The 15711-nt window shown below is 34.7% G+C and overlaps 1 protein-coding gene across 1 annotated transcript in view; it reads left to right on the forward strand.

Annotated features, from left to right (window-relative positions):
- Nucleotides 1-15711, forward strand: part of LOC149785617 (uncharacterized) — a 92262-nt gene that overhangs the window by 2206 nt on the left and 74345 nt on the right. The gene's annotated exons all lie outside the window — the stretch shown is intronic.

The following is a 15711-nucleotide window of genomic DNA, read 5'->3' on the forward strand; positions in this document are numbered from 1 at the left end:
ATATAATGATGTATTCTGGAAGTCCTTAAAATGAGGCATTCCTGAAAGTCCTTATAATGTTGTATTCTGGTAGTCCTTATAATGATGTATTCTGGAAATCCTTAGAATGAGGCATTCCTGAAGTCCTTATAATGTTGTAATCTGGTAGTCCTTATAATGATGTATTTTGGAAATCCTTAAAATAATGTATTCCTGAAGTCCTTATAATGTTATATTCTGGTAGTCCTTATAATGATGTATTCTGAAAATCCTTAAAATGAGGCATTCCTGAAGTCCTTATAATGTTGTATTCTGATAGTCCTTATAATGATGTATTCTGGAAATCCTTAAAATGAGGCATTCCTGAAGTCCTTATAATGTTGTATTCTGATGGTCCTTATCATGATGTATTCTGGAAATCCTTAAAATGGTGTATTCCTGAAGTCTTTATAATGATGTATTGTGGTAGTCCTTATAATGATGTAGTCTGGTAGTCCTTATTATGGTGTATTCTGGAAGTCCTTAAAATTATGCATTCCTGAAGTCCTTATATAGTTGTATTCATGACGTTCTTATAATTATTAACATTATATAAAAACTATCTACACAATAGGTGACATTTCTGAACAGAATTATACATTTCTTTTATAGTGAAATAATAAAAAGCAATTACAATGACTTGATTTTTCTGGTCAACTCTTTGTAAAGATCTCATTCAAAATCTGTGTAAAATATTATTTTCTAAAGTAGATATTATCAAATATTTGTTCAGATATGTTTAGATTGTAAAAAATATGCACAAATTAATGAATACATGTATTTTTTTTTTACAGAAAGATTTAGGTTAGGTATTGATTATGTTTAAAAAGAACTTGATTCACAAATACCCAAGTTTGAGGTTTCAAGTTCAAAAGAAAAAGCAAAACAAAAATATAAAAATATAAACAAAATTTGCAGTCTTCTACCAGGTAAATTAATTAACCTGTTACATGATGGCTGCCACTTAATGTACTTTTTTAGGTTCCCCTGATTTAATCAACAACACAACTATTTAGTTGTTACACTGCAATCAATAGGTAAACCTATGACCTTCTTATCATCACAAAAACATAAATATTGAATGATTAATTGATTACAACATAGACTGTTTATGCTTGCCTTTAGTGTGTTTTATAACAGGCATATCAGGAGAAAAATCATTAACAGATGTAGTTATTTATGTTCTTTGTTACCAGACCAATTCATTAATTAGTAAATATTTTAGGAAATATTCTTATATAGTTACATTGTGTGGGCATGGGGATGTAGAATAGGCCATCTATGAGGTGGCTAATAAAGACAGGAGCCACAATGGCTCAGTGGTGATCATGCTGGTCTTGTGACCAAAATGACATGGGTTCAAATCCTACCATCAGATTAGTCCAGGTTGGTGTGTCCTTGGGCCAGGTGGTTTACTTTAATTACCTCTGTATTAAATAACCTACATGTGCTGATGTGCCATTAATCATCAAACCACACCAAATATTATGTTAATAATTTTTTTTTTATACTTACAATACTTGTATTGTTGTTACTGCAAATTGGGCCTGAACATCATTACTATTATTCTATTCTTCTTCTTCTTCTTCTTCTTCTTATTATTATTATTATTGCACATTATGTGATGGCAGATCTGGGTCTGTGCAGTTTGCAGCTGGACTTGACATCTAAGTGAGTGTATATGTTACTTTTGATAATACCTGACTCACCATCCCCCACCTCTGCCCTCACACCCCATAGTGGATTGCTGTTGGTTTTTTGGGCATAACACCATTTTCAGCACATGAGAGGCTATACACTGCAGCCAGTTAAGTTGGTGGAGGAAGAACCCGGGAAACCCCCCAGAAGAACCACTTGCCCATGGGAAGCTAATGCCAACTTGCCAAGCTTGGTTACATACCCACATTGGCCGAGTCTGCCACTTGTACTTTTGTAGACAGAGGTGAGATGGCCGTGACCCCATAGTGGATTGGAGTTTTGTATGTATGTATCTACAAGATACCAGTAGTTCCAAATCGGATTTTAGGTCTTCAGCTGTAACTGTAAGTTGAGTACATGATTATACCAGTACTCCTGCACTAATGCATGGATATCTTGGATCACATTAAGTACAGAAACACTGGCCATCTTTACCTGCCTGTGATGCCTGATCACATGAAGCACAATGACACTATCTTTACCTGTCTATGATGCCAGATTACGTGAAGCACAATGACACTTGACATCTTTATCTGTCTATGATGCCAGATCATATGAAGCACAGACACTACACATCTTTACCTGTCTATGATGCCAGATCACATGAAGTACAGAAACACTTGACATCATTACCTGTCTATGATGCCTGATCACATGAAGCACAATGACACTTATTATCTTTACCTGTTTATAATGCCAGATCACATGAAGCACATACACTTCACATCTTTACCTGTATGATGCCAGATCACATGAAGTACAGACACATAACTATCTTTATCTATGATGCCAGATCACATGAAGCACATACGCTTCACATCTTTACCTGTATCATGCCAGATCACATGAAGCAGACACTTGACATCTTTACCCATCTATGATGCCATATCACATGAAGCACAATGACACTTAACTATCTTTATCTGTCTATGATGCCATATCACATGAAGCACAATGACACTTGACAGCTTTATCTGTCTATGATGCCAGATCACATGAAGCACCGACACTTCACATTTTTACCTGTCTATGATGCCAGATCACATGAAGTACAGAAACACTTGCCATCTTTACCCATCTATGATGCCAGATAACATGAAGCACAATGACACTTACTATTTTTATCTGCCTATGATGCCTGATCACATGAAGCACATATACTTGACATCTTTACCTGTCAATGATGCCAAATCACATGAAGCACAGAGACACTTACCATCTTTACCAGTCCATAATGCAGGATTAAATGAATCACTGTGATGCTTAACATCTTGACCTGTCAATAATGCATGGTCACATAAAGCACATGGACACTTAATATCTTTACCTGTCATTGATCCACAGTCACATGAGGCACAAGGACACTTGGCATCATTACCTGTCAGTAATGCAGGATTATATGAAGTTTTGCACTTTGGGTAAGGAAAAAGGCTATTAGATTTGGGGTTAAAATGTCAAGGTCACTATAATTTAAAGACAAAATTTGGCTTCTGCACAAACCCATTAATTCTATAACAGAGATATCAACTGAACATTGCAGATGACTTGCACTTGGGGTATGGAAAAAGCCTAATAATCTTGGCGTAAAAGGTTCATGGAGTCTAAAAAAATGAAAAATGGTTTCAGCACGCAAAAAATTCTGTTTTGGACAATGTGCTTTCATTATCGCTTATGGATAGGTCATGCATTGAGTAAGAAGAGGTGTATTGATTTTGGGATCAAAAGGTCAAGGGTTAATGTTTGACTGAAAGAAGACAAAAATGTTGATTTGTTTGGTATAATAACTTCAGTGCTAAATGACATACTTTGACCAAAGTTTGTAGATGGTTTCGACTTGAAGTGAAGAAATAGCCTATTGATTTAGGTGTGAAAAAGTCAAGAATAGTGCCGTCTTAAGGCATTGGCACACTGGGCAGTTGCCCAGGGCCTCACGCTTCTAGGGGCATCATGCTGCCCATATTGTTAATGAATATTGAAAGATCTTTCGGCAATTTAATTTGCTTTAAAAGTGCAGTGGGAAGCACGTTTCCCAATTTTAAAAAATAGTGACATCTAGCGGAATTCCTAGGTGGGTAGGGCTGGTAGGGGGCCCCAGTGCATTGCTTTGCCCAGAGCCTACAATGTTGTTAAGACAGCCCTGGTCAGGAAGTCATTGCCATTGTGACCCAAAGAAAAATAGCTTCTGCGCACTGATATTTGTTGTAGAGCAAATTCCATGACTAAACTTTGTGGATGTCTTTGCACTTATAAGAAAGAAACATAGATTTTGAGGTCTAGGTCATTGTAGGTCTAATAAGAACAGCACCGTAGGTTTAGTTCAAAATGAAACACCCTTACTGATAGGTCAAGGTCTAAGACCTGTTGGTCAATAATCTCCACGGGTGACTATGCCTACACAGAGAATCATTAAATATAGGGTGGGTATATATCTTATGCTGTCTCACAATACTAATCTTATGTTTGATCTAAGCAAATCAATAATGTACATACATGTGGTGGTGAATAATCTGATGCGTATTAAGAACAACATGGCAACAGATGGTGTGATGATACATCTGGTTGTATTATAAAACCAGCTGTAATACATGTAGTATTTCTCTACTTTTCCATACAATGTTTTTGACATAAAATTGTACATACAGTTAAGTTTTGTTGTAGCTGTACAAGTCCTGTACTTTTCTAGGAAAGTAAAAAAATAATTGAGATTACATTTTTATTTAATTAAGAAGTTATTTAATTAAGAAATGTAATGCTGCCTAATTGCATACATTATTGTGTAAAATTTGCTGAATGTTGTGCCACACCCAGTGACAGCTGTTAAATGCTTGTATTTCATAACAACATGGCAAGTTGAAAATTATTTATATAACATATACCATTTATTATTAATTTTATAATAACAGTCATATTATATAATGGCAACAATACCATTATTATTAATTTTATAATAACAGTCATATTATATAATGGCAACAATACCATTATTATTAATTTTATAATAACAGTCATATTATATAATGGCAACAATACCATTATTATTGATTTTATAATAACAGTCATATTATATTATGGCAACAATACCATTATTATTAATTTTATAATAACAGTCATATTATATAATGGCAACAATACCATTATTATTGATTTTATAATAACAGTCATATTATATTATGGCAACAATACCATTATTATTAATTTTATAATAACAGTCATATTATATAATGGCAACAATACCATTATTATTAATTTTATAATAACAGTCATATTATATAATGGCAACAATACCATTATTATTGATTTTATAATAACAGTCATATTATATTATGGCAACAATACCATTATTATTAATTTTATAATAACAGTCATATTATATAATGGCAACAATACCATTATTATTAATTTTATAATAATAGTCATATTATATTATGGCAACAATACCATTTATTATTAATTTTATAATAACAGTCATATTATATAATGGCAACAATACCATTATTATTGATTTTATAATAACAGTCATATTATATAATGGCAACAATACCATTATTATTAATTTTATAATAACAGTCATATTATATTATGGCAACAATACCATTATTATTAATTTTATAATAACAGTCATATTATATAATGGCAACAATACCATTATTATTAATTTTATAATAACAGTCATATTATATTATGGCAACAATACCATTTATTATTAATTTTATAATAACAGTCATATTATATAATGGCAACAATACCATTATTATTGATTTTATAATAATAGTCTATAATGGCAATAATACCATTATTATTAATTTTATAATAACAGTCATATTATATAATGGCAACAATACCATTTATTTTTGTTGCAAGGGATAGTATTTTCTAGAGGCTGTTTGAAAATCTTTTTTTGGTACTCTATCATTACTCTCAAAATGGTTTCCATACCTGATTAAACATCAGATATAGGCATGTCCTGGCTTTCTTTTGGTAGACATTTAGCGACACTTATTATTGCCTTCGTGTGCAAATTAAATATGTGAAGTAAAACTATAATCTGTATATAATCAAACTTTTAAATTGATTTATTCCCACAATTTATGAGGAAATATTGTGGTACCATCTGTCCATAACCAAATATTCTCCATGACAACAGGATGGAAATTTACCAAACTTAGTACATAGGTTAGCCATATGCTGTTTTAATTCAAATTTCTTGGAAAGGAAAATGATTGCTCAGTGCATAAATGACAGTTTTATGAAAAACGGGAAATTGTAAAGTTCTGACTATTTTATTGGTATACATTGCTTAGTGGTAAACTTGAAAGTGTTGTAGCTGATTTTGCAAGCTAGTTGACAAGCTGTCAGTCTGGTTTTATTTATGTTACTGTGATATCAGTGCTGACTGGACCATTGTTGCAGTCTGTTAATGTTTGACTGATATGTGGATGGAGTCAGTCGGCCATCAATTACCCAGATGTTTTCAGATTTTCTGGTATACAGTAATTTCATATTGGGTACTGTATTATGGTTCTGATATTATTGTATATTCGGTACTATACTGTTGTTCTGATACACTTGTATATTGGTGGCTATACTGTTGTTCTTATATACTTGGACTTGTATATTGGTGGCAGCTGCTGTACTGTTGTTCTGATGTAATTTTTTATTGGCCACTAACTTGTACTTCTGATATACTTGTACAGTGTCTACTGTGTTGTTGTACTATTACACTTGTATATTGGTTACTATGGTGTTGTTTTGATATACTTGTATATTGGTCACTATACTGCTGTTCTAATATACTTGCATTTGAGTCAAAATACTGTATTTCTGATATACTTGTATATTGGTTACTGTGCTGTTGTTCTGGTATACTTATGTAATGGTCACTCTACTATATTTCTTATATACTTGTGGGACTGCTTCGGTGGCCTAGTGGTTAGAGAGTCCGCCTCGGATGCAGGATTTTGAAGTTTTCGAACCCAGGCTGAGTCATGCCAAAGACTTTTAAAAATGGTATTAACAGCTGCCTCACTAGGTGCTCAGTATTAAGAGGTTAGTGTTAGTACTGGTTGGCCTGGTGTCAGGATAATGTGACTGGGTGGGACATCATCCTACATATCTGTGGCATGTGGCATGATGCCCTAGTGCTAGACATCATTTTAAACTGCCACACTGCAGACATCATAGTGATATGACTGAAGAATTGTTAAATCTAAGTTTAAAAAAAATACAAATCAAAATCCTGATATAATTGTATATTGCTTGCTATGTTGTTGTTCTAATTTATGTTCTATACTGAAGCCAGTGTAATTTTATCTCCTTAGCAATTGTAGACTCAAAACAGTTTTTAAATTTGTAATAGTAGTACCTCTGATATTTGTTACAAAATGTGAAAAAGATCAAACAGTTACTGCTATTTTAGCTGTTTATAAAGTTTTTATGAAATCAGAGCTGAAAATGCAGTTGTTTATGGCCCTATGTTACATATGTTCAGGGTCCTGTTACATATGTTCAGGGTCCCATGTCACAGTAAGAAACTGATGACAGTTGTTAAGGGCCCTGTGTCACAGTAAGAAACCAATGACAGTTGTTAAGGGCCTTATGTCATAGTAAGAAACCAATGACAGTTGTTAAGGGCCTTATGTCACAGTAAGAAACCAATGACAGTTATTAAGGGCCCTATGTCACAGTAAGAAACATGTGACAGTTATTAAGGGCCCTATGTCACAGTAAGAAACCCATGTCAGTTGTTAAGGGCCCTATGTCACAGTAAGAAACCAATGACAGTTATTAAAGGCCTTATGTCACAGTAAGAAACCCATGACAGTTGTTAAAGGCCCTATGTCACAGTAAGAAACCCATGCCAGTTGTTAAGGGCCTTATGTCACAGTAAGAAACCCATGACAATTGTTAAAGGCTCTATGTCACAGTAAGAAACCTATGACATTTGTTTAGGGCCCTATGTCACAGTAAGAAACCCATGACATTTGTTAAAGGCCCTATGTCACAGTAAGAAACCCATGACATTTGTTTAGGGCCTTATGTCACAGTAAGAAACCCATGACAGTTGTTAAAGGCCCTATGTCACAGTAAGAAACCCATGACATTTGTTTAGGGCCCTATGTCACAGTAAGAAACCCATGACATTTGTTCAGGGCCATATGTCACAATAAGAGTCTCATGGTAGTTGTTCAGATCTATATGTTACAATAAGATTCCCATGACAGTTGTTAAGGGCCCTGTGTCACAATAAGATTCCCATGACAGTTGTTAAGGGCCCTGTGTCACAATAAGATTCCCATGACAGTTGTTAAGGGCCCTGTGTCACAATAAGATTCCCATGACAGTTGTGAAGGGCCCTGTGTCACAATAAGATTCCCATGACAGTTGTTAAGGGCCCTGTGTCACAATAAGATTCCCATGACAGAAAGTATAAAGTTTCAGATGATCTGTTGTGGAATTTACTGTCGGAATTTGTAATATTCAGTCAGTCAGTAAGTGGATTCATAGATGTGTTAAAACTGGTTTTCTTTTACTCTTCTGTAGGCTAAGTGAAAATATCTTTATTCTTTTTCTGTTATCCAGAATTTACTTTGTTAACTAAATAGTACTTTGTTATCCCAAAAACTACTTTGTTAACCAAATATAGCTTTAAGCTGACAATATAAATTGGAAGGATTTATTGAAAGTCATATTTAAATTACAGTTCATCATTCAAAACTGTGACTGGTATTATATAGATTTGTACTGATTTTCCATTTTCCCCTGTTTTGTTCATTTCCCTTAAGCAGCCATAAATGTTTCATCCCATGGATGACTTGTTAAGAAGATTACACTGAATTCCATGCCATAAGTGACTGGTTAAAGATTGCAATGTATTCCATCCCATGGATGACTGGTTGAATGAGATTGCAATGTATTCCATCCCAAGGATGACTGGTTGAATGAGACAGCAATGTATTTCATCCCAAGGATGACTGGTTGAACGAGATTGCACTGAATTACTTCCATTGGATGCCTGGTTAAAGATTGCAGTGCATTCCATTCCAAGGATGACTGGTTGAATGAGACTGCAATGTATTCCATCCCAAGGATGACTGGTTTAATGAGATTGCAATGTATTCCATCCCAAGGATGACTGGTTTAATGAGATTGCAATGTATTCTATCTCAAGGATGACTGGTTGAATGAGATTGCAATGTATTCCATCCCAAGGATGACTGGTTGAACGAGATTGCACTGAATTACTTCCAGTGGATGCCTGGTTAAAGATTGCAATGCATTCCATCCCAAGGATGACTGGTTGAATGAGACAGCAATGTATTCCATCCCAAGGATGACTGGTTTACTGAGATTGCAATGTATTCCATCCCAAAGATGACTGGCTGAATGAGATTGCAATGTATTCCATCCCAAGGATGACTGGTTGAATGAGATTGCACTGAATTACTTCCAGTGGATGCCTGGTTAAAGGTTGCAATGTATTCCATCCCAGGAATGACTGGTTGAATGAGACTGCAATGTATTCCATCCCAAGGATGACTGGTTGAATGAGATTGCAATGTATTCCATCCCAAGGATGACTGGTTTAATAAGATTGCACTGAATTACTTCCAGTGGATGCCTGGTTGAAGATTGCAATATATTCCATCCCAAGGATGACTGGTTGAATGAGATTGCACTGAATTACTTCCAGTGGATGCCTAGTTAAAGATTGCAATGTATTCCATCCCAAGGATGACTGGTTGAGTGAGATTGCCCATTCAATATCTTTAAGGATGTTGCTGTTGAAACATCAGAGTATAAAATGTTTTGTAAAAGGGAATTATTTTGCATTACTTACATCAAAACAGTCTAAAACAATAATAATAATAATAATAATAATAATAATAATAATATACTTTATTTCATGAGGGAAACTCATTTAGGAAAGTGATTCCTTAAATAGCTACTTTATAGCAATTGCCTTAAACAACCACTTGATAATGATATTCTGTAAACAGACACTTGATAATGATATTCCGTAAACAGCCACTTGATAGTGATATTCCGTAAACAGCCACTTGATAATGAAATTCCATAAACAGCCACTTGATAATGATATTCTGTAAACAGCCACTTGATAATGATATTCCGTAAACAACCACTTTATAGTGATATTCTGTAAATAGCCACTTGATAATGATATTCCATAAACAACCACTTGATAATGATATTCCGTAAACAGCCATTTGATAATGATTCTGTAAACAACCACTTGATAATGATATTCCATAAACAACCACTTGATAGCAGTTCCTTAAGTAGCCACTTGATGATGATATTCCATAAACAGCCACTTGATAATTTTATTCTGTAACAGCCACTTGATAATGATATTCCGTAAACAACCACTTGATAATGATATTCCGTAAACAGCCACTTGATAATGATATTCTGTAAACAGCCACTTGATAATGATATTCCGTAAACAGCCACTTGATAATGATATTCCATAAAAAGCCACTTGATAATGATATTCTGTAAACAGCCACTTGATAATGATATTCGGTAAACAACCACTTGATAATGATATTCGGTAAACAGCCACTTGATAATGATTCTGTAAACAACCACTTGATAATGATATTCCATAAACAACCACTTGATAATGATATTCTGTTAACAGCGACTTTATAATGATATTCCGTAAACAGCCACTTGATAATGATATTCAGCAAACAGCCACTTGATAATGATATTCTGTAAACAGCCACTTGATAATGATATTCCATAAAAAGCCACTTGATAATGATATTCCGTAAACAGCCACTTGATAATGATTCTGTAAACAACCACTTGAAAGCAGTTCCTTAAGTAGCCCCTTTGTGATTCCTCAAATTAAGCATGATTTCATGAGATTTTAATGCTGAACGTATCAGTTATCATTTACAATAATGTTGGAGCTGTGGTTGCCAAGTGGTTGGTTTCCAAGACTAATGACCAAAAGGTTATGAGTTCAAATCATGTCATAGGATCAATCTGGTCAGCTACCATGGTGTGGCCTTGGATATTGCACTTGCTGAGGTTAATACTACATCACCTATTAGTTATTTCTGCACCCAATCATATGATAATATCATTTCCTTACCTATACTGGCAATTTGATCTATCCCTATCACTACCATATATACTCGCTTACAAGTCAAGTTGAATTGCAAACAACAAATCGTATCACAATGATCCTGCAGCTCAGGGTCTATTGTGTGCTGTATTGTTCACTCCTAACAAACTGCACAGAACAAGATCTGGCAGCGCATTATGTGACAGCAAATCTGGGTCTGTGCAGTTTGCAGTAGGACTCATCTAATAAGCAAGTATATATGGTAATTTATAAGAGAAAGATGTTATTACTACATCATAATGTTATTATTACACCATAATGATGTTCATTATTTGCCAGTTGAATCATTAATACTGTGTTACCTTGGAAATGACATCATACAGCTGATCTCTTACCTTGAAAATGACTAGCTAATAAAGCTGATGCGTAACCTTGGAAATAACATCATAAAGCTGATCTCTTACCTTGGAAATGACATCATAAAGCTGAACTGTTACCTTGAAAATGACTAGCTCATAAAGCTGATGTGTAACCTTGGAAATAACATCATAAAGCTGACGTGTTACCTTGGAAATGACATCATAAAGCTGAACTGTTACCTTGAAAATGACTAGCTCATAAAGCTGATGTGTTACCTTGGAAATGATATTATAAAGCTGATGTGTTACCTTGGAAATGACATCATAAAGCTGATGTGTTACCTTGGAAATGACATCGTAAAGCTGACGTGTTACCTTGGAAATGACATCGTAAAGCTGATGTATTACCTTGGAAATGACATCGTAAAGCTGATGTGTTACCTTGGAAATGACATCGTAAAGCTGATGTGTTACCTTGGAAATGACATCATAAAGCTGATGTGTTACCTTGGAAATGACATCATAAAGCTGATGCAACAACATATTGATTACATCCTCTTGAATTGTGCAGCAAACAAAATCTATCAACAGTGGACATTTTTCAGATTTATTTAACATTTTGGATTGTTCCTATATATTTAATTGCAACACCATGCGTGGAAATAATGAGATTATACATGTACTTTGCTTTGGTACAAGAAAGTCTGTATTATAAGTTAAGTGGTTTATTTTATGTTTTCTATTTCAGGTTCTATTAACTTGACACCAACATTGGCTGACCAGCATGATTCTAACCTACTAACACTCTCTGCATCTGACCTGTCATCTGGTGCTGCCTTAATAACAGGCCTGCATGTAACAAACTTTTTTGATAAGACTTCCATTGTATGTAGTGATCTCACAACTAACACTGCTAACATTGTATGTAGTGAACTCATGACTAACACTGCTAACATGGTGATGTCATCGTCATCTTTAGGCATGTTTAACCAACCAGATATTTCATCACAAAATGTGCTGGAAACTTTTTCCACATTTGAAACTCAGAGTTCTGAAGCAGTTTTTTCATTTACATCAGAGGTGGTAAGGAACAAGCCTTTAAGTCTGACAGTTTTCTCCACTGTGCCTGTTCAAAATCTACAGCCAGTTTCCTTTGAAAGGTCTTTCTTTGTCCCTTCTGATACAATAGCAGCAGAACCATCAAAGATGTCTGCAGAGCCAATAGGAACAGAGATGAGTTCAGTTCTGGCAACCATAGAACCAAGCAGGGCAGTTGTATCTTCCTCTAGTGAGTTGGGGCTGGAAACCATAGAACCAAGCAGGGCAGTTGTGCCTTCCTCAAGTGAGTTAAAAAATACCAGGAATGAGACATCATCTTTCACAGTACTCTCTAGTGGAGAAGTTGTGCTAGCAAGGACTAGTATTGAACCAAATTTAAGATCAGTCAGTTCCTCCAGAAATACTGATACATCTTCCAAGACAATAGCAGAGGCATTTTCAGTTTTGAGCATGTTTACTGCTTATACACTTGACTCTCAAAATAGGGTACTTCAAGACTCGCTCACACTTTATGAGACTTCAGTGAGTGACTTTTTTGCTGAAAAGACAATATCCACTTATTCAACATCAGTTTTTCCTGACAAAATAATGTCATTGTTTTCAACAATAGAAAATACAATATTAGTTTCAGCAGTATCACCACTATCTGAGAAGAGATCAGTATCAACAGCATTACCTGAAATGGCACCATCTATGTCAGGAACATCAGCTGATTTGGCAGAGTCAATTTATTTTTCAGTTGAATCAACCAAGACAGGTGTTATTGATACCTTTGGTACATTTATCTCTCAAGACACTGCAAATAGTGTCCATGGTTTAGTAGGTATGGCTTCTTTGGAAACTTCTGAGGTGCAACGTATCTCCATAGAAACATTTAAACCAATTGAAATACATTCTTCATCTGTACAGTCTCAGACATTACAATCTATAACATTCTCAAATGTTTCTGAGGCTAGTAGTCATGCAGGGTTGCCTTCTGTCACACATCCTATTACAAGAAGTACTGAAAGAACAGCACATTCAGAGTTAATTGATTTATCAACATCTATAACAATGCCATCTGTGGATTCCTATATTGTATCAAGTCTTCAGGTATGGCCTCTTTTAACAGTGGAATTTCCAAAAGGCTCTGATGGTTTTAATTTAGAAACAGCAACAAACGTTTTGACCACAGTTCAATCATCACCTTCAGAGATAGTTTATTCCACCTTCATTGTGCATGATTCAGCTGTTTTAAATTTTACAAGCAGTGGTACTATCCTGGTTGAATCAACTTTTCAGACATCAGCAATTCCCATTGTTAACACTTTAAGTGCAGTCTTCGTTATTTCTTCTTTTAAAGAAGTTTTAAGTGTGAATGAATTCTCAACAGGATATAGTACAGTATCAAGCTTGAGAACAGCCAGCTCAGAAATAAAACTGGATTACTCTGCATCAGAAACTTCAGACTTACCATATTTGAGCATTCATATGGATACCATCAGTATCAAAACAAAACCATTCACTGCAACAATTTTTTCTTCTTCAGTTCAATTGCCAGAGATTGTTCCTGAATCTCCAGTATCAACTGTAACTGTTTCAGATGTCATGGTGGTAACTGCTTTTCCAACTTCATCGTTTAGTTTACTAATGGTGAACACTACATATTCTGCATATAAAAGTACAACTTCCACTATATTGGCAACGGTCAACACAGTTAATGCAGATGACATGACAATATCATTGCATCCAACTGCAGTATTATTTTCATCGCTGTCGTCAGTTTTAATGCCATCTAATACAGTTGAAGGAACTACATTTCCTTTGTCATCAGAGATAGTGCAGCCAACTTCAACAATGGCTGTTTCCTCATCTCCTACCAACAGTTCTTTTGTGTCAGCGTTAAACTCAAATGATACATTAGTTTTGCTAAGCACAATATTCTCCACCTTTGGAAGTACTTCGATGTCAAATTCCTCGTTTATCATAACTTCAGCTGTTACCATGACAACAATTCATACTATTTTTGCGGAACTGATGTCAAGTATTGGCACCATTATGTCAGAACTTACACCATCAGCTTTATTAAGTAACAAAGATACATACAATAAATCAGAACTAACACCATCTTCTGTGTCAGGTAATACAAATACAAAAAATATATCAGAAAATACTGTTATCATACATATTGTACCTTCATCAGTTATCACAACTAATGCAGAAGACAAGACAATATCTTTGCATTCATCTGCAATTTTATTTTCATCACTGTCATCAGTTTTAATGCCCACTAATACAGTTGAAGGAACTACATTTCTTTTGCCATCTGAGATACTTTCATCCACAAAAACCAATAGTTCTTTTGTGTCACTGTTAAACACAAATGATGCATCAGTTTTGCTAAGCACAATGGTTTCCACTTTAGGAATTACTACAATGTCAAATTCCTCATTTGTCATTACTTCATCACTTATCACAGAAACAGGTATGCTCTTTACAAATAATTCAGAAGACAAGACAGTATCATTGCATTCATCTGCAATATTATTGTCATCATTGTCATCAGTTTTAATGCCCACTAACACTTTTGAAGAAACTACATTTCTTTTGCCATCAGAAATGATACTTCCATCCATGACAATACTTGTTTTCTCATCCTCAACCAATAGTTCTTTTGTGTCAGTATTAAACACAAGTGATAAATTGGTTTTACTAAGCACAATGTTCTTTTCTTTAGGAAGTACTATTATGCCAAATCCCTCATTTATTGTAACTTCAGCTGTTACCATGACAACATTTCATTCTATATTTCCAGAACCAACATCAAGTATGCACACCATCATATCAGAAATTACACACTCTGCTATCTTAGGTAACTCAGATACAAACAGTAAATCAGAAGTAACACCATCTTCTGTCTCGGGTAATACAAATACACCAAATATATCAGAAAATACTATTATCACACATATTGTACCTTCATCAGTTATCACAGAAACAGGGATGCTCTTCACAACTAATGCAGAAGACAAGACAGTCTCATTGCATTCATCTGCAATATTATTTTCATCACTGTCATCAGTTTTAATGCCCACTAATACAGTTGAAGGAACTACATTTCTTTTGCCATCTGAGATGATACTTTCATCCACAAAAACCAATAGTTCTTTTGTGTCAGTGTTAAACACAAATGATACATCAGTTTTGCTTGACACAATGGTCTCCACTTTAGGAATTACTACAATGTCAAATTCCTCAAATATCGTAACTTCATCATTTATCACTGAAACAGGGACGCTCATTACAAGTAATGCTGAAGACAAGACAGTATCTTTGCATTCATCTGCAATATTATTGTCATCAGTTTTAATGCCCACTAACACTGTTGAAGAAACTACATTTCTTTTGTCATCAGACATGATACTTCCATCCACAAAAACCAATAGTTCTTTTGTGTCAGTGTTAAACACAAATGATACATCAGTTTTGCTTAGCACAATG

Source organism: Sinohyriopsis cumingii, chromosome 13 (genome assembly GCF_028554795.1).
Source record: "Sinohyriopsis cumingii isolate HCF-2022 chromosome 13, ASM2855479v2, whole genome shotgun sequence".
Classification (NCBI taxonomy): domain Eukaryota; kingdom Metazoa; phylum Mollusca; class Bivalvia; order Unionida; family Unionidae; genus Sinohyriopsis; species Sinohyriopsis cumingii.